This window comes from Otolemur garnettii, unplaced genomic scaffold (genome assembly GCF_000181295.1).
Source record: "Otolemur garnettii isolate 467f Iridium unplaced genomic scaffold, OtoGar3 scaffold00014, whole genome shotgun sequence".
Classification (NCBI taxonomy): Eukaryota; Metazoa; Chordata; class Mammalia; order Primates; family Galagidae; genus Otolemur; species Otolemur garnettii.
This window is the reverse complement of record NW_003852409.1, coordinates 13,395,134-13,416,167: the sequence shown is the minus strand read 5'-3', so window position 1 is coordinate 13,416,167 and position 21,034 is coordinate 13,395,134. Positions and strand designations below refer to the sequence as shown.

Below are 21,034 nucleotides of genomic sequence, written 5' to 3'. Positions count from 1 at the left end.
GTGAGCAGCACACCGCTGGCAAGGATTACAGCACACTTCACGGGGCAAACTTGTGCAGGAACAAAGCACACATTGTTACCTCTGAACGCCAAGCTCTGTGGGCTAGTAAAAATACGTATTCTACCTTATAAATGGGATGAGGGGAGTTTGCTTCTCTGCAATGTTTTAAATGGAGTTATAACCCAAATAAACTGCATTCAGGGGTCTGAATTTATGAGGCCCAGAGCCAAGCTGCTTGGTCACCACTGGGGCAACTTGGACTATTGTGTAAATCAATGCAGCCCAGGGGTTCTGGCAGCTGCACCACTGAGCACTGGGGCGAGGAAAAGTCCCTTTTGCAGCACTTCTCAGCCAGCGTCATTGTCTGCCACTTTTTTCCTAAACTTGTTTACTGTTCATGGAGCTGATGATTTCTGCCCATTTTTTCTTGTTGCTAAAAATGTGGCAGTTGATTAACACTTTGGTTAACCTGAAATGGTACATGATAAGGAAAGGGTGTGAGTGCACATTCTGACTAGTGCAATCTGTGTCTATTCCTGCTTGGAGCTGAGTGTGTGCATGTCTGCAAATACACACACACACAGACACACACACTCGTAGCCCAGCCACTAGATTTGACCCAAGAGAAGAGGGAAGGAGAGAAGTGAGGCAGCATTCACGCCAACCAAGTACCATGCCACAGAGGAGGTGAGAACCTTGAGCTATTAGCTCCATTCGTGCTTATCTTCTTAGCACATGAGCCCCATTTTTAAAAGGAGCCTACGTCTGTCATAGCGGACGTCTAAATGATTTGGAACTGCTGTCCTGCCATTCTCTGCAATTTGGGGGCTCTGAAAATAAGCCAAAAAGGAGGTTGTGTTCACTGTTGGGGCTTGGTTTAAATGCTGAATAAACTGTCAGAAAAGTTAAGAGCTGTGGAAGGCAAAAATTACGTGGCTAAGAGCACACAAGGACTTAACGGAGCTCATGGAGAAGACACTTTTGTCCTAGTCTTCTGGAAGAGAAGAGAGAGCAAGAAGTGAACCCAAATCTGGCCAGAGGTTGGAGGATTCTAGCATCAGAGTGTGAATGTCAGATTCCTCTATCATTGAGATCAGGTGTCTGCTCCACATGAGGCAGGTGGTGTTGCTAGGGGCTGTGAGGTCCTAATGTTACCAGGAGAACATCTGGGCTTCTTAGAACATTCCTGGAATCCCAGTTAACACACTGGAGCAGATGATATTCAGAGGCAAGAAAGCCTGGTTTGGGGAGACTTTCAGCCATTGTTTGTTTGATTTATCCCCAATGAGATGTTAAAATGGCCAGTCACTGTCTAGTCCTGAAAACAAGTAGGAAATGATAACAGAGACCTCAAGCCTAGCAGAGACCTAGCGACTCTCTGGCAACCTTCTCCTTTAAAGATGAAGAAACTGAGACTCAGAAACCTGCCCTAGGCCACGCAGCTAGACAGTGTCAGCCGAGATTTGAAGATATTTTTATCTTCCTAATCAAGAAATACTGCCTTTCATCTGTGTGGAGTGTGACAACCATACTCTTTGTTTCCGGATAAGAAATTGTTTCTTCGAAGTCTGTATAACTATTTCTCTTTCAGTTAATCTTATTAACTCAAAATGCCCATAACTTTTAGGTCGGAATGCCACTCTCGGCCCTCCCTATCTGACAATCTCCTGTCATGCACAGCTCTTTTTGCATTTTCTCCACAATCTGTGAGAGATTTCAAATTCATCCTCTGCAATCATCATTCAGTCCTCCACTCATCCAGTGCAGTTATTTACAGCCTCTGAGAAGCATTTTAATTACCTTTCAGCCAGGTTTCATCCATTTCACATTTCCATTTTTAACCCCCATTCCCAATGACTTTGTGATTTTCTATTTGTTTTCTTATCTGTCTCTATTCTTGTTTCTATTTGTCTTTGTTCTATTCCAGAACAAAGACAAATGAGCATACTCACCTACTAGAGAAAAAGAGAGAGAGAGAGAGAAACTCTGGGCATTTGCTGAAATTCATTCATTATTTATTCACCGAGTGCCTGTTACATGGCAACCACTGACTGAGCCAGGTTCTGATCCTGGAGTAGAAATGTGTGCCTCCTGCACACGCATGGGTGGAGGCACTTGCCTATGTGTATAAGTTGTGCACAGGTAGAAAGTGGTACCTGCCTTAAGAAAGGCTTAAATCTCAAATGATATTTTGAATGCAATATTTTTTCTGTTTTTGAAATTTTCTTCAGGTTTCCCGAATAGGCAATTTTCAGAGGTTTCATTTTCCTCTAAATTTTTAAGATTGATGCTTCTTTTTCTAGGGTCTGCAGCAGGCGTCCTCAAACTATGGCCCGCAGGCCACACACGACCCACCTAGGACATTTATCCCGCCGGGTGTTTTTGCTGCCGCTGCCTGTCCTGCTTAGCAGCCAACTCGTCCCAGGGCCCGCAGTCCGGCCCTCCAACGGTCTGAGAGACAATGAACTGGCCCCCTGTTTAAAAAGCTTGAGGACTCCTGGTCTATAGTAATATTTTTACTGACTCCCAGTAGTCTTTACATAATTTACTTTTTCTGGATAGCCGCTTAAATAAGATGTACTTTCTTAGACTCGAAGGAAGCAGCCACACATGGTAAGGAGTTGGCCTTGTCAACAGCAGCCCTTCCCTTGTGTGATGCTCTCACACCCGCACCTGGAGGACAGGTAGTTGCACAGCTTGTACCCTGACTCCAGACTCCAAGGCTCCTTCCTACCTCTCATTGTCTGGTTCTTTGAGACTGTTCTGTGCATGAAAAAATACAACCTGGTATGTAGAGTACTTTGTCCATAAAGCTTACTCTTTGGACCCACCTAAGTGCTGAACTCATGGAACTACACTTCCCAGGATGCAATTAAGCATTACACAAGCTTCAGGGGAGGGGGAAAAGGCCCCTCCCTTTTTCATCCTACTGGGGTATTGTTGAGGTTGAGTGGACAGGGAAAGAAAGAAGAGTGGATGGGAAAGATAAGAAATAGCTTTTTGGCTGCCTTAAAAGGAAGCAGCCCGTTGGAAGCAGAAGGAGCGGTACCCAGCTTTCTGGCTGGAATAGACCAAGGGGATCTGTAAAAGGGCAACTTGAAGAGAGGCATCAAATCCTCTCTCCACTCCCTCCACCTCACAGAGACTACGCTCAGATTTTGGCAAAAGGCTATCCGATAATCACACTTCTCTGGGTTATGGTGAGAATTTTGTCTTGCTTCTGAGTCTTTCTGGGCATTTTCAGGGGAAGTTGGAAGAGCTGCAGCAGGGCTGCTCTCCAGATGCCAATTCTGTGCCGTCCACATGTGCTTTTAATCTTCTCTACCCCAAATATGACAAGTAGAAATGAAAACAAAAATAGCATCTAAGTTAACCATGCAAGAGGCCAGCATATGCTTATGTGGGATGGGCCAAAGAAATATACGATCCTACATGCACATTAGCCGTGCCCTGTAAACGTGAGACTGGCGACCCTAAATGGAAAGGGTCGGAGTCTGTGTAGGAGCCACATGGAACACAGGGAAGTGAGTGCATCCACATGCTACCCCAGGAAAAAAGTTCCTTTTGTCATTTGCTGGCATTCATTTATTCTTTCTTTCACATAAAGAATAAAAGCACAAGAAAGGTATGGCTACTATTCTTTTTTATTTATTGTTTGGGATTCATTGAGGTAACAAAGAATTAGGTTACACTGATTGCATTTGTTAAAGTCCCTCTTATAATCGTGTCCCACCCTCAAGAGGGGTACCATACACTGTGACCCTCCTCCCTTTTCCCTTCCTGCATCTCCCTACCCCTCTGTGGGCCCAGGGTAGAGTGCCATGGTGTTACAGATCACAGCAACCTCAAACTCTTGGGCTCAAGTAATCCTCTTGCCTTAGCCTCCTGAGTAGCTGAGACTACAGGCACCCACCACAACTCCTGGCTAGTTTTAGAGATGGTGTCTCTCTCTTACTCAGGCTGGTCTCAAACTCCTGAGATAGGAAAATCCACCCACCTCGGCCTCGCAGAGTGCTAGGATTACAGGTGTGAGCCACCACGCCTGGCACTACTATTCTTAAAGTGTGTGCAAATGTGCTTGTGTATGTGTATCAAACAGGCAGGAGACACCTATTACATGGAGTAGCAAGTGCTCATTGCCTTGAGAAGAACTGAAAACTCTCCAGCAACTTTGTTCTCATTGGAGAAAAAGCAAGCCCCTTCAGCTGAGATAATGCAATGGGAAAAATAAAGTGTTTTTAACAAATGATGTGGAATTGGATATCTTCATCTTTCTTCCACCTTACTGCATCCACAAAAATTAATTTAAGGTGAATCTTAAACTAAACCTAAATGCCAAGAGCATAATGCTTTTAGAAAAAGACATTTCCATGACCTTGGAGTAGACAACGTTTCATCCCAATTAAAACCGCCTCTCAAAAGGTACCATTAAGAAATGAACATACAAGTGGCAGACTTGGATAAAATTATCAATATATATTATACACAGAGGGCGCTAAAAATATGTACACATTTTAAAATGCAAAAACCTGGGTTCCTTGCCCCTTATGGGGTAAGGAGGGCACTGAAGATCCCAGGCCACTGGGCTGCAGGCTGCCTCCACTGCAGTGGGATATAGCTTGGAGGATCATGACCCCAAGCAGAGCCTACTCTCCTGGCTTTTAGAAAACCAAACTGGACAGTGGACTTTGCTCACTGTGCTGCCCCAATCTCCATTGACCTCCATTTTTCTGCCATCATAGGGAGATCTCTGCCCCCTGGGGCTGAGAGACCCCAATGTTTCCTCTGGCTGCAGGTGCAGGACCTTAAGATGACTCGCCAGATGTCATCCTACAAGGATCTGTGGTGGCACAGGGCAGTGGTGCTCCTGCCAGTAACAAGGAAACTGACACAGCGGAACTGGGTGAACTGGGACCCGCATTAGGAGAGAAGGGCAAAGGAGTAATCGCCAACCCAACCAAACCTGAAGAAGAGCAAACCTGCCCAGTGCCCCAGGAAGAGGCCCGGCAAGCCCATCATGCTGCAGAGAAGAGGGAGGAGTTTGTGTATAAGGTCTGGAAGGGCCGCTGGAGGGTCATCCCATACGATGTGCTCCCTGACTGACTGAAAGACAATGACCACCTGCTACATGGTCATAGACCGCCCATGCCCTCTTTTTGGGAGTGCTTCAAGAGCACCTCCTGCATCCTCACAGAAACTGGCAACATCTGGACCCATCTGCTTGGTTTTGTGCTGTTTCTCTTTTTGAGAATCTTCACCATGCTTAGACCAAATGTGTACTTCCTGGCCCCTCTACAGGAGAAGGTGGTTTTAGGGATGTTCTTGTTGGGTGAAGTGCTCTGCCTCAGCTTCTCCCAGCTCTTCCAATTGTCCATTGTCATTCACAGAAGGTCTCTTGGACTTCTTCCAAACCAGACTATTCAGGGATCTCTCAACTTATTTGGGGGAGTTTTATTACTGGCTCTATGACTCCTCTACTGCTCCCCAAAGCCACAGCTCATCTACCTCTCCATTGTGTCCTGGGCATGTCTGCCATCATCGTGGCATGGGGGACCAGTTGGCCACTCCTAAGCACAGCAGACAAGGGCAGGAGTGTTCCAGGGACTTGACTTGAGTGGTGTTGTGCCCACCATATACTTCACTATCACTGAGGGCTCTGTCAAGGCCACCACAGTGGGCCAGATGGGCTGGTTCTTCCTCGTGGCTCTGATTTTATGCTGCTTGAATTCCTGAGCATTTCTTTCCTGGAAAATTTGACATATGGTTCCAGTCTCATCAGATTTTCCACGTCCTGGTGGTGGCAGCCCACTTTTGTCTACTTCTAAGAAGTCGCCAGCCTTCACCAACCATTCTGTTATGGCCTAGAAGATGGTTGTACCGACGACTCCCTTCTTTGAGCCTTCCCTCCTGAGGGCTGGAGGAAAAACTTCCCAGGTGTTTTTAAAAATAACTTTGCCAAAATGTGGAAACCGCCTAAATGGCCACCAACCCAGGAATGAATTAACAAGCTGTGGTATATGTATACCATGGAATACTGTTCAGCCACTAAAAAAGATGGAGACTTTACATCTTTTGTATTAACGTGGATGGAATTGGAACACATAATTCTTACTAAAGCATCACAAGACTGGAGAAGCAAGAATCCTATGTACTCAATCTTGATATGAGGACAATTAATGACCTAGTACATGGTGGCAGGTGGGGGAAAGGGAGAGCAGAGAGAGGGAAGGAAGGAGGGCATGGGAGGTCACGGTGTATGGCACACCTTTTGGGGGAGGGACACAGTTATAAGAGGGCCTTTATCTAACAAATGCAATCAATGTAACCTGGTTCTTTGTACCTTCAGTGAATCCCCAACAATAGAAAAAACAAAACAAAACACTTCTTTGCTAAAGTGAAAGGAAGAGTCTGAGTTGTCTCTTTCTAGAAGAAACCCATTGGAGAATTCAGTACCAACCAAGCTTCACTCACTTTCACACCCACTGGGCAAAAAACAACATTTCCATTCCCCCAGCTGGGAAGGATGGGGATAGTCAAACTTAGCCGCCCCCCTCCTCAGCCAGGCGACTACTGACCCTTCACAGAGACAGTACTTTGAAACTCATGTTGAGATTTTTACCCCCCCACCACCATTTTGGGAAAAAAATTATGGACTGAGACTCTTCAGAAATTCTGGTTTTCTTCTGGAAGAAAATGTCCTTCCCTTACCCGCTTCCTTATTTTGCAACCTGGCTTATAACAGGCCATCCATTTTGGAGCACAATTTTCAAAAGTAGTTATATAATCTGGTCCCATCTTTCCAGGTCCTGGATCTGCTTACACAGCAGGAAGAAGAAAGCCACCAACTTTTACATAGCCCAGCTGATCACAGAAGTGTGTCCAGGCTTCAAATAACTTGAGTTTTAATTTTTTTTCTTGGCAGAGTAATGTAAAATTAAAATGAGGAAAGATATTTAATATTTAATACTAAGCTTTAAAAAGAAACCTGCTATCATTGCTCTGTGTCTTGATGCGAAGACGATGATGATAATCAAAGAAAGTACAGAAGCCACTTGGCATTCAAAGACAGAAAAAGAAAGGAAAAAACTGGATTAAAGTTATAATACTCAATATTTACCAATAACAAAAGACAAATGCAAGTCACGTGTGGGCACCCCATGTAATTGCAGAAGTCAAATGTGACTTCAGCATTTTAATTTTAGTATAGTTTTCTCCTTTGTTAAAATTCATGCACATATTTAATATATGTATAATATAAATATAATATTTAATAGATTAATATATTACATTTTTAATATATAATACATAACTGTAGCGGCCTGTATAGCTCATGGCTAGGAGGAGTGAGAGTTAATAGGAAATACCTGTAATGGAACACCTTGGTGAAAAGGGCATGGAGAGAGATTTAGTTCTCCTAACAAGCACGAGAGCTCGCGAGATGAGAGCAGTGGTGAATTGGCAGTCTCTACACCTGTGGTGTTGAGAGGCACAAGCTCAGCCTTATATTAGGCTGGAGGAGAAGGCAGACAAAAAGCATGTGCATTCTATCACGGACGCGCTTATTCTGACTCTGTCTCCTCTCGTGACTGCAGAACGCTAGCACAGTGTCTCTCTGCTAAAGATTACCAAGTTCTGCTAAAGACTAAAATCCATCTGTTCTAAGAAGACTGCTTTACTCTCTCTGAGACTCTCTCTTTCTCTCTCTCCAGCTAAAGTAGATAGCCCTCAAGCACCTAAGAGAAACTGTTCCTGAGCAAGGTAGCTTAGTGATCTGCGTCCGGAACCTGCCCAAGCTGGGCCCGAGACCTGGCCAGTCCTGGGCCCTGACAAGTGGTGTCAGAAACAGATCCTGACACATAACACTATATATATAATAATGTTGATAGACAGTATATTAATAACAGACATATGGATATACTATGTATAATAGAAAGTAGATATAGATCTGTTAAATAGCTCATAGCTAGATTATATCTTTTTTAAAACCCCTACAACAATAATAATAATAATAAAATTTAATTTTTCTTTTTTGAGACAAAGTCTTGCTCTGTTGCCCAGGCTAGAGTGCAGTGGCATCATCATAGCTCACTGCAACCTCAAACTCCTGAGCTCCAATGATCCTCCTGCCTCAGCCTCCTGAGTAGTGGGGACTATAGGCATGAGCCACCATACCTGGCCTAAGACAATCCAATTTAAAAGTCTGGGCAAGCCATGTGAACAGACACCACACACACACACACACACACACAAAATGCTGCAGATGCCAAAAAAACTCATGGCAATGGGCTCACCATTAATAGTTAACAGGGAAATGAAAATTAAAACCACAATGAGGTATATTTCAAACTGCCCAGAATTGTTAGCACAAAACAAAAAAAAAAATTCCACTGGACATTACCAAAGGTAAGTGAGCATGTGGAACTATGGGAACTCTTACACTTAGCTGGGGGGAGTGAACCACAATGAGGTATATTTCAAACTGCCCAGAATTGTTAGCACAAAAAAAAAAAAAAAATTCCACTGGACATTACCAAAGGTAAGTGAGCATGTGGAACTATGGGAACTCTTACACTTAGCTGGGGGGAGTGTAAAACAATACCATGACCTGAGGAAACTCTTCAGTAGTTTCATATAAATATCATCACCCTTTGATCTAGTAGTTCCACCGCTAGGTACACACCAAAGAGAAATGAAAACATACATGCACAAAAAGACTGTTCGAGAATATTCATGACAGGTTTATTACAAATAGCCCCAAACAGGAAATAACCGTCAGTAGGACAATGGATAAACTTATGGTGATACAGTTACGCAGTACAATTCTACTCAACACTGACAGATACAGATACCATTCTCACAAGTACAGATACAGGCACCACGTGTGAATCTCTACCACACCCCACCGAGTGAACAAAAGAGCATGATTTCATTTTTATGAAGTTCCAGGATAGTGATAGAAATCAGAAGACAGGTTCCCTCTGGCTGTGGGGAGATTTGACAGAAGAGTATCCCAAAGGGACTTTCGGAGGTGATGGAAATGCTCTGGGTCTGGTCTTTCATGGTGGGTGCAAGGTATATAATCAAATCACCTTCAAAGTCAAATCCCTTCAAAACAAATACTTGAGATCTGTACATTTTCTTGGATGTAAATCATACATCAATTAAAAAATGATTTTAAAAAATATATATATTTTATTTATTAATTTTTCCCAGTTTTTGGCCGGGGCTGGGTTTGAACCTGCCACCTCTGGCATATGGGGTCAGCACCCTACTCCTTTGAGCCACAGGCACCGCCCAAAAAATGATTTTTTATTTTTAGTTTTTATTTCGGATTAATGTGAGGGTATAAAGAACTAGGTTACAATGTTTGCATTTGCATTTTTTAGGTAGAGTCCCTTTGTAGTTGTGTCCCACATCCAAGGGGTGTGCCATACACCCTTACATTGTGCCCATTAAGTGGGAGCACATGTTGTTCTATAAGGCCCTACATGACTTGGCCCCTGCCCCTCCAGATCTCATTTCCTAAACTCCGGGCCTCACTCCCCACTCCAGCCAGGCAAGCCTTTTCGTTGTTTTTTGAACATACCAAGCTGTCTTCTAACTCAGAGGTCTTGCTATTGCCTCTGTCTAAAAAGTTCTTCCCCCAGATAGCTACATGGCTGGTTTCTCCACCTCTATCAGATCTCTGCACAAAACGCTTGCTTAGCAAACAAGCCTTCCTTAACCATCTCATATAAAATCACAATCATTATCATCACCCATGCCACACTTCCATCACCACTCACACTGCTTATCTGCCACAGCACTAGTCACATCTGATACATTAAAAATTTATTATACCTTTGTTTATAATGAATGAGTGAATGAAAAAATGAATAGAATGTGCTGATAGATCAGATGAAAACCATTACCTTGCACTAGCTAGACCTCCTTCAAATTGCTGGCCAAAACACTTTGTATTTTAAAAATACAAATAAGATGATCTGATGTGTTTCAGGAAAAATAACCTACTTCAAAGAAGTCTATAATATTTTCAAAGGCCTATGTGGTCAGTGTTGACAAGCCCTCCAGGATGAGAAGCTGTGGAGGAAGGAGACACACGAGACTGTACTTCATGGTTTGAGTGGGGAGCTCTAGGGTCTGTCTGATGAGCCCCTGGGAGTGACCCCTCTCTGCGAGCCCTTCCCCTCAGGCTCCTCAGAGGGTCGGCCATAGAGTTTCTGATCTACAATCGCTTGCATTCCAAAATCACAGCCATTCAGAACTAGAGACTTGACAGTTGTTATTATTGAAACTAATACAAATTAAAAAGAGGGAAAAGAAAGTCCCAAACTTGGATGTGGTATCACAGAACTAGACTGGACTCTGCCTCAGGATTCTGAGGCCAGTTCCACCACTAATGAGTGCCGTGACCATAAGCAATCAGAGAAAATGTTGGAGCTTCCACTCCCTCAACCAAGAAAGAGGAGGTTCAAGTTAGAAGGCTTCTAAGATCCCTTTCTAATTCTGAAATGTTTAGACTCTATGATCTATCATTATAAACCAAAGAAGAGTTCAACTTTTTATGAGTGAAGCCTTCAGTTGGACCACTACATTTTTGAAAAATAAGTAAATTATAAATGAGTTTGCCCTTTCTTTTTACAATTGATGGCATTCTCTAAAACATGAGATCTCCTTGCCTTTCACCATCTGTTAGACAGTTAGAGCATTGGTATAGGCAAATGCATGCAACAGCTTGAATTTTCTTAGATAAATTTTAATGCTCAAACATTGTCCAAGTCCATGAAGTGACTACTTCAGTTAACAAAATCTTGCCTACATCAGCAAAGTCCAGTGCTCTTTGTGAATTCATGTTTTTGAGTAGATTTTCATTCTACACATGTAAGCAATGTGACCTTGATTGAGACAAAATCCATCTGAAACTATCAATATATTGCCTACTAAACTGAGATAATAATTTCAGTCTTTCTTTATTCCTAAGCTATTGTGAGAATCAAGTGAGGTAATATATGAGAAGGCTTAGTAAAATATATTGTGCAAACATGAGACAGTATCATTATAATACTGGACTTTAAAGGCCAACATAAAGCCAAGTGGAAATTCTAGAAGTTCAGGAAGAATCTTTGAACCCTGGGCTCTCGGAATAGAGAGCATACAAGGTGTTCCATCCTTCACAACACATAGGGAGAGAATTGAGTCAATTGGCTTGGGAGCTGTGGAAAACCAAGAGATTTTTGAGTCCTGGAGGACGGAACTCAAATACCAGTTTGGGGCCTTGCTAGTTGTGTGGCTTTGGGCAAGTTATTTAGTACCTCTGGGCCTGTGTGATGGGCCTGAGGGGTCGCAAGTCCATTGGGAATACAACGTAGAACACTTTTCGTTTCCCTCCCAACTCCTCTCCTTGATTCCCTTTCCCTCTGGGTAGCATATTCCCTTAAAGGTCAGTCTGATCCTAATGTTGCCAGGGAATTCTGATTTTTAAAAGTGGAACATCTTTAAATGCCACTTTCCCAGTTATTCATTGCTAGTATAAAGAAATACAGGGGGTGTTTTTATACTGATCTTTTACCCTGAGACCTTGTTAAACTCATTTCTTAGTTCTAGTAACTTTTTTTGTGGATTTCTTCATTTTCTACATAAGCAATTATTATTCTGTGAATAAAGACAGTTTTATGCTCTTTACCTAACTGTACGCTTTTTATTTCTCTTCATTCTTCAAAACGAGCTCAGCAGTCAGCAAGCCCTTGGTGGGAGATGTCAGTTCTCCAAACTATACGTTCTCGGCCATAGGATCTGGGGGGCAATTGTGAGAAAACAGGAAAGAAGATCTCACTGGATACCTTACAACAGTTTTCTTATCTTTAAAACAGGACTAGTAATTCCATCTCCCAGGCACACTGTGAGGGAAACACAAGATCATGTAAAGAAACACATGACGAGTACAAGATTGCATATAGTTGATGCTCAGTAAAGGAATATTACTTTTGGGGGGCAATATTTAGGAACATTTTCAGTTCAGAGCCCAAATATACCTATAATGATTGTCTATGCCTCTTCCCATCTGGAATAGAAGACTCCTTCATCAAAGCCATGCCAAACAGGTAGGTGTCCATCTACTTGGTCTCACACTTATTTTGGTTTCAACACCTAACTGTGAAAATTTTGAGAAAACACTGTTGGAATAAAACCTTCAAGCTGGATGGGGACTGCCTGTTTAAGATTAATAATAATGTAAAAAATAGCACTAATGTAATTCTTTGAAAGCACAAGGCTTGGAACCCTATGGGTAAACTACTCACAGATTTGCTAAATAATGTAGCATCAAAATTAACTAATGATAGTGCACGCTCACCAGTTATTATTCTTTTTGGACTGACATTACTATAAGGTCAGTGGAGGCATCTAACTAAAATTAGCAAAGCCCCAGTCCCATCCCTGTTCCTGTTTTCTTTCAGCCTTTCCCGGGTGCCTGGTTAACTTCTCCACATCTGTGGCAGGTCTCCGGGCATGCTTCATTTCCGTTTACAGTGGTTTCTGCTGCTGTGAACGTCTCTAACCTTTCATCCAGGTCTGTCTCCTTTCAAATACACACTCAGCAGAGTAAGTGACATTTCTCTGCACAACCAAACCAGACTTCACCTTTGGACATATGGCTAGAGAATCAGTTCCCTGAGATTTTAAAGGGCACAGTCCTACTTGTGCTGCCACAGTACAAAGAGATCCACTGGCCATTTTTTTCCTGCAGTGATAACCACTCAGGCAATCCAGATGGCTGGTCCTGTATGTTGGTCATACTGACCACTGGTCCTGTGTCTTCTCTACCACATCTCTGTAACCCCTCTGATCATATTGTTCCCAGGATCACTTTGGTGTCCTCTGACCCACAACAGTCATTCCCTAGCCTTCTTCCTAGATCTCTGAGGACCTGGGATGAGAGAAAGAAAGTTTCTTGGGAAAGATCCGCCCAGATGATGTTTTCCTAGAAACAAAAGAATCTTGGGCTATCTGTTCTCTTCATCAATTTTCAAATGCTTTCTGGTTCACCATGATGTTAAAGGTTGGAATGGCAAAGCTTACCGTGTAAAAGCTATGGCTACACTGGGCAGTGATTCAGTACTTTGAGGCTATTTAACTCTTGCCTGTAAATTGTTCCTGGGTCGCACATTTACATCAGTATTTTCGCTACGATCAAGGGAAGAGATGCTTTTTCCATCCTTGAGAAAATGGAAGTCAATTATTTTTAATTATGAAGCAAAAGTAGTTCTGTGTCACTGTCTTTTACTAAAATTAAGGAAAAGCTAATCTTGCATGGACTATTGTTTGGCAAGAATGACTGGGAGGTGATCTGAATTTATTCTCTGTTTGGAAGACTAACCACCTGCATAACACAGAGGCCATTCTTTGAACCTGTCTTCCAATAAATAATCAATTTGTTTGATTTCAATTTAACTCACCAATTGCACTCATGTTCACAGTCACTATAGAAAAGAAATATTGCTTCTGCAGTATGTGTTTATACAGATATACAGTTACAAACGTACATGTGTTAATGATCCTTCATTTTTGTGTGTGCATAACTGGCCTCCTGGGACCTAATTCTTATACAGATATACAAAGGCAGGACAAAAACACAGGGAACGCTAACTCCACTTATGCCTGTGAAGAAGTCTGATCCTGGATGCTGGGGTGGCTGGTGATTTTCCAGAGTCCAAGAATCAGTGTGAACTTGGCCTATGGCCCACATGCAGACAACTTTCTCATAGTGGGACATGACCTCAGCATAGACTCAAGATAACCACCCTGGGAGAAACACCCTCTTGGCTTGCTCCTTCTCATTTGGCCCAGTCCTCAACATCTGAGAGCCAGAGAAATGGCCTGTTTTCCCTAATCTGTTGCACACAAAGAGAAGCAAACCCAAGTTATGGCCCCCAAACTAGAGAAAGAATGATTTTTTTCCCCTGTTTCTTTTCTTCCTACCGTCAGCATCATGGAAAGGTGCATGAAGCAGAGTTGCCACTAACGCTGTGAACAAAACTAACAAATATTCCAGGGAAAATCCACTGAGTGGAAATCAGTATCTACACCACCTTCCCTTCCCCTCCGGCACACAAAACTCTTCTATAAAAAGTAGTGCAGTGAAGAGAAGAAACTTCTTAATCATGCAACAGGAATTTCAGTTTAAAAAAATCATTTTTTAAAATTCCATAATTAGCTTGCTCTATGATTACAGGCATTTCATTTAGTTTTTCCTAAAGCCTCAAGCTCCCTATAGGACGTGATTTGAGCTGAGATACTGTCCCATGAAGCCGCCTTTAATCCAGGTTCCCAGATGCAGGGAGCTCTTGGAACTCAGCCTGCCATACTCCTTAGAGAGCATATTTCCTAAGTGTGCAAATGTGCATGCACACACAGTGTGTCGTTCTCCACAGCAGCAGGAGATCACAAAGGCAATGGACCCAAAGCTCTACTTGACTTTGAGCCAGTGGAGACCAGAGTCAGTTTCAGCCACAAAGGAGCTTCAGGAAAATGCCCATGGATCTAGAGTCCAGGGCAATAGCCAGGCCCTGAGAGTGGCTCTAGCTAGAGTCAGGAGAGGAGCACAGAGAGCTGGAAAGAACACACTCTTCTAACTATGCACACAGAACAAGGCTAAGTTATCATTTGCCTTGTCTTGCCCAAGGCAATACTTGAAAAGCAGTTACTATTATTTCTCTATGCTCCTTGCAAAACAGGTTGGCCCACCCGAGAGTCTCACACTTGGAAATCTTTTTTCTTCCCATGTTAGTTGAGCAATGTAAATATGTTTAACAAGATGAAAGTGAAGATGCCACAGTCTGTTCCTTCAGGGCTGAGTTCATGACAATAGGGCCTTGTGCTCACTTGGCAGCTGGACCCTCTTTCCACCTGCAGCAAATGAGATTGTCCACTTTGCAAAATAGCCTGAGATCTGAGTCGTACCAATATACTGGAAATTTTAGGAAAGTTAGCTTCACTCTTCATAGACCTGTTGCTGAAGATGCCAGGAATTAAAATGTACAAAAATAAAATACCATGGAAAGTATTTGAGATGCTTCTACCTCTTGATACATTCTAAAGAACTCTTCTCTTAACTCCAACTCTTAAAAAAATCTTAGATCAGGCTGTCTCATAGAGTTGTCTACAAAGAAATAAATACTCTATTTCTATTCCATCAGTGTGGTAGATGCTAGCCACACGTGGCTCTGTGTAGCACCTGAAATGAGGTTAGGGAGGAACTGAGTATTAATATTATTTAATTATAATGAATTTACATTTAACTAGACACTTGTGCTTAATGGCTACCTACCAGATGCACAGTTTTAAATCAGTGTCAATAGTTAGTTGGTCACTTATTCCCTTTTCATTAGCTGCAAGATGCTAGTGATGATGCATTCCTTGTTCCTAAGTGGTAGTCTAGGATGGATTCCCCAGCATGTAACCGAAAGGAAGAAGGACTCCAAGACTCTTAAAACATTTACAGCACTGTATGGAGAGGAAGGTGATTATTTATCTAAAAAGGAGACAATGGAGTAGTGAGATGACCTTAAAAGAAATAAAAACACTATTTTAAATGAAATAAAATAGACTCCAGACTCTGCCAAAGAAAGGGAAGTTAGTTGTAATTATGGTCTCCCCTTTCAGCTCACTTTAAATCAAGGTTAAAGTATCTAGACTCTGTTTTACATGTCCTTTAATGGAATTGCTCAAACATGGCTGCTCCTCCCTCATACAATGGTGCCTTCATCACTGGCTACCTGGAACCATATTCCGGTCTCCTGCAAGCTGTCTTTTGTGGGGCAAGCGGAGTTGTGATTTTGACCAAGTCGCTGACAGCAGCAGCCTTCTATTTCCTGCTATCACAACATTAAAAACGAAAATCTTTCTCTCACTTCTGTTGTACAATCATCATTCATGGTAGCAGTGAAAAGAAAAAAGAATCCTTGATGATTTCCAGGTTGATCTTTCAGATGATTATATTAAAGGCTGTGATTAAAATTAGGGGAAAATTGACCTACAGTGAATGCCCTCATTTGGGAGATAAAAGCTACAGGGTTATAAAGTGTCGGCCTGGGAAGGGACTCACGCTGGTTCAATGCCATTCCACAAAAAAGGAAACAGCCCTCTATGGTAATTGAAAACAAAACAAGGTCTAGAAAAAGAAGGAAAGGCATATTTCATGGGTTTCTGCTTCACACCCTACTGGGCTGTTTGTCCTGGTGTCTCTGTGCTCACCCCACTTAACCGTTAAGCCAGACCCAGTGCTTCTTCCCATCCCCCACTCAAGATCTATTCACCCCAATGAATTGTTGAACCAGGGTCAGTTTCCTGAAGTTTCCATGGGAGAGTTGGAGGGGAGAACTCTCATCACACACCATACTTGGAACAATCTAACCAATGTTCCTTGGCCATTTCTATTCTCCCCAGTGGCCCTCTTTAGCCAAGCCAGTGAGAAGATAACGTAGGGGATATGTTTTCCCTCAACCTTTTTCCGGGATGCATCTAAATCACTCTCTTTCCTGTCTCAAGCTCTGTCTTCCCTTCTTCTAGTCCTTTGAATCCTGCCAACTTGTTCTTATACACATCAGTGGGGGCATGCTTCCCAACTCTGAAGTCCTGGCCCAGCCTTTCAACACGACCTGGGTCCTGCTCAGCCCTCAGACCTCAGCTCCTACAAAGAATCCCTCCCTCCACCTCCTAGCCCATTGATCTCCCCCAGGAATTTGTCAAACGGATCCAGATGGTTCCCAAGACAGGGTCTTTGCAGCTCAGTGCCCCATGCTGGAACACTCCTGAACCCTGCATTTTTGCCTGACTTGCTCCAGTGACTCAGGCCTCCCCTGAGCATCCAGACACAGATACCTTCCCCAGCTACCCTTCCCATTCCACTCATTCTCTAAGCCAGGGGTCCTCAAACTTTTAAAACAGGGGGCCAGTTCACTGTCCTTCAGACTGTTGGGGGGCCGGACTGCAGGCCCTAGGATGAGTTGGCTTCTCAGCAGGACAGGCAGTGGCGGCAAAAACACCTGGTGGGCCAGATAAATGTTCTAGGTGGGCTGCATGTGGCCTGCGGGCCGTAGTTTGAGGACGCCTGTTAAGCCCTCCTCTGGCTTTCTTTTCATCATTATCCACATTATAGGGTGTTTCTATTTGACTTTCCCTTTATTATCTGCCTGCCCCGTACAGAGTCTTTGTCTGCCTTATTCAGTCACATCTCAGATGTTCATCTGTTGAATCAATGAGTGGAAGCCATTTAGCTCTACCCTAACTCATCATCAACCTGATAAGCAAACAAAAAGTCCTCTAACTGTAATCATCCACTCTGCTTGGGTAAGAGCAATCAACTACTGATAGAGTGCTATTTTTCACTAATCAAAAAGAACCCTCATCATAGAGATATTATGATAGATCTTGAACATGTAGGGTTGAGCTGCTCAGGGGCACCCAGCTGGGCTTTCTGACTATTTGACTCCAATGCAGGTGCTGTTCCCATGCAGCACCGTACCTTCCAAGGCTTCTGGGGCAATGTGCTAAGAGCTTGAGGGAAATCACAGATCAGGGTACACGGGGAAGGAGTGCTATTCTTCTGTGTCACACCTTTCTTGTCCATGAATCTTTGCACAATTTTCAGCCCTGGACAAAATGCCACAGGTAACTTGAACTTGCTTTGAGGAAGATAAGTCTCATTGGAGCCTTTCTCTCTCATTGTCCTTTTTACCAAAGTGGCTCCTAACTAATGGCACTAAAGTTCCAGGCTTCCCATATGACAGACATAGTTGGACATCAGGCCAGGACCTTATTTGTGGCACCATTCACAGACCCCTTCTAGCCCTGTAGTTAAGCAAGAATCAAGGTCATCTCTTACTTCAGAAACTCAGGCCAAAACAAGGCCGTGACCTTACCCTCTCTGATCCTCTGCCACACGTGCCACACATATGAATATTAACCTGCACCATGGATGTTAAGTCTACCTTTCCTCTCCTGAGAACAGGTATAGGAGTATAATAGGTTTAGTCCGATCTAGTTTATATTATTTTTATATAATTTATGATACTACACTATTTGTATTATTTTTCATACTCTTCAGTATTTAATAAATACTATTATTCATTAATAAATTATACTATCAACAATAACACTATAGGTAATAAATTAGATGTAGTATAACCTATATACTTGAGGTCTAATTAGGCAATTAGATTATACAAATAAAAGTATATTCTTCATTTATAATTTTACTTTAATTTAAACACTGTAGTTCACCATTCTTTTTGGTAAGTTTGAAAAGGTGATTGGGTATCAAGGCCATAAAATTTTCTTCCTAAACGTATTTTTCTTTATTTTTGGAAGCATGAGAATTTAGGACAAATAGGATAAAGGATAAATGTGCTGAAAACTAAGCTACTCCAAGGTGTTTTTGAGAACCATATTATTTGACACAGAAGTGAAACACGTCAGTATAAGTCAGTTCAATCATGTAGCCTTATTGATTCTCTTATCAATTGGCAGTAAGGAATAAATGGGACCATTGGGGAAAAAAATCAAGAAATAAAACATGATTTCCCCTGTGATTTTGAAAATAGATCAGCAAAAATAGTGCGTGTTTGTATGTATATATATACATGAGTTAACTTCCATATACACTCTACATGTAATTAGTTAACATCTGCCTTACCTGGTAAGAAATCCATACTCCGGGATGGTTGGTAGCATTTGACAGTCCCACATTGGAAAGGACAGGCACGCACTTCAAGAAGGGCTACCTAAATCTACACCAGATGGTTTGTTAATTAGCATGAAGGATGCTACTTTACACTCTTTTTTCCATTGGCAAATGAGTGCTACTCAAGATATGCCATTGGTTAGAAAGACTGCAGCCAGTGCCAACCTCCATGAGTAGGGATAGAATCTGCTAAGCCCAGCAGCCTCACACCTTTGAAGATGATTGAATCCCCAACCTCCAGCGTGAAGCGTCCCACTGAGCAGAGAAAAAGGCAATTATTGCTCCTTGCCGACTCTGCTTCATAGGCAGAGACTCACTGCACAAAAGGAGATAAATGTGCTAAAAGACATATCTATAACCTAGCAATTTCTAAAAACTGTCTTAGATTTCTTAAGCCAAACTCAGTGTCTCAGAAGTGCACCACTAACAAAAACACAGCAGTTAACCAAAGAGCAATTGTAGAAGAATTTTCCACTTTATCAAACACAGAAGGTTCATGCATTTTCCTGACCAGTCCTTGAGTCATTAGCACTCTTAGCGATGCAGCCCCAGGTAACATTCTAGAATAAGTCGACATTATGCAATAGCCTTATAAAACCAGCAGGGAAGTACCTGCCAACTTCTAAAAATGGTTCACCACCTCACAAAGGTAATTGGCCTAATATAAATGCTTATGTTTTAGGCTAAAGTCCAAATTCTGGCCGGTGTTCAAGGCGGGACATTTATGAATTGGGATTTCGTTTGTATTTTTATGAAGGTTTGTCATTTATGATCTTCTGTGAGATTTTACTCATGGGTTCCTCTAAGGATCACTGGAAGCTTGAAAGCCGCGGCTCCATCCTCTGTGCATTCTGTTTTCTTCCACTGTTTCTTTTTCTTCTGTGCCTCCTTCCTCCTTTCACCAAGAGAGACCCGACCCATTCACTAACCCTGAGTTCTGGGAGTCTGCAAAGTGGCTCTGCCTCCTCAAAGCTTTTGCTCACCACTGTGGTACATTGATTCATTCAAGAAATAATTATTAAGTGACTTCCATATGCAATCAATGTGACAGATTCTAGGAACTCGGTGATGAGCAAGACAGGTATCATCCGTGCTCTTTTAATCATTTAGAAGAAAATCAAGATTAACATAATTGAGGACCAATTCATCGCATTCTCCCCTGCACACACCTCCATAAACAAAGTTCCTCTTTTTAGAAAGCAAAGCGCCTCTGGGGGCAGAAATTTATTTCCTGGCAGTCTAATTGCACCAAGAAGGGAACAGGTCCCCCAAAGATGCCAAACCCCAGCCTAGGAATTATCTTGCATTCTGGGAGAACCTGTTACTTTGTGTCTGGGGTAGAGTGATTTAAATGCACCCTTTTTTGTTTAATCCTCAATTTAAGCTGTGCTCTGTCATACTGCACTGCTAGGATTGCTCCTGGTCTTCTCTGCTGTCGAGGCAGGTTTGAACATATTTAGTTCTTCAACTAAAAACTGCCTGTGGAAGAGAGATTCAGTCCTGAGGATGCCTTTGGCTAAACTGGCTGGGTTTTGCCTTTGATCACCCTTTATGTTTCCAAAGAATTAAGCAGTGGTTTTATTTTTATTACTTTTTAAATTTTGATTTTAATGTTTTAGATTTCAGAATATTAGGGGGTACACATGTTTTGTTTACCTACTTTTTTTTTTTTTTTTGAGACAGAGTCTTACTGTGTTGCCCTCGGTAGAGTGCCATGGTGTCACAGCTCACAGCAACCTCAAACTCTTGGGCTTAAGCGATTCTCTTGCCTCAGCCTCCCAAGGAGCTGGGACTCCAGGCACCCACCACAACGCCTGGCTATTTTTTTGTTACAGTCGCCATTATTGTTTGGGAGGCCCAGGTTGGGTTTGAACCCGCCAGCCCCGGTGTATGTGGCCAGGGCCCTAGCCACTAAGCTATAGGCACTGAGCCTGTTTACATACTTTGTATTGGTACAGCTTGAGTCAAAGCTATACACTAAGTGTGCACTTTACCCAGCTAGTATGCACTGTACCCAATAGGGGTGAGTAAGCAGTGGATTTGAATGTTGGGAAAGGTTGTATCCATTTTAAGAACCCAGGACCCAGTTTGGGACATGTTGCATTGGAGGTATTTACTGAAGGCCCAGGTGGCGGCAGCAGCTCAGCAGTGATGCACCCAGCACATTAGTAGAGGGAAGGCCTTTTCAGGGACTCACTCTCTGGAGAGCTTATCAACTGGCCGCTTGTCACCTTTGGAAAAAGGAACCATTAGATAGCATGAAATATGCTGCGATAAAAAAATTTTGAAAGTGTT

The 21,034-nt window shown here is 42.6% G+C and overlaps 1 protein-coding gene and 1 pseudogene across 3 annotated transcripts in view; one reads left to right on the top strand and one right to left on the bottom strand.

The window, feature by feature from the left end:
- AKAP2 (A-kinase anchoring protein 2) overlaps positions 1-21,034 on the bottom strand; it is a 478,916-nt gene that overhangs the window by 375,736 nt on the left and 82,146 nt on the right. The gene's annotated exons all lie outside the window — the stretch shown is intronic.
- LOC100950490 lies at positions 5,049-5,897 on the top strand (annotated as a pseudogene).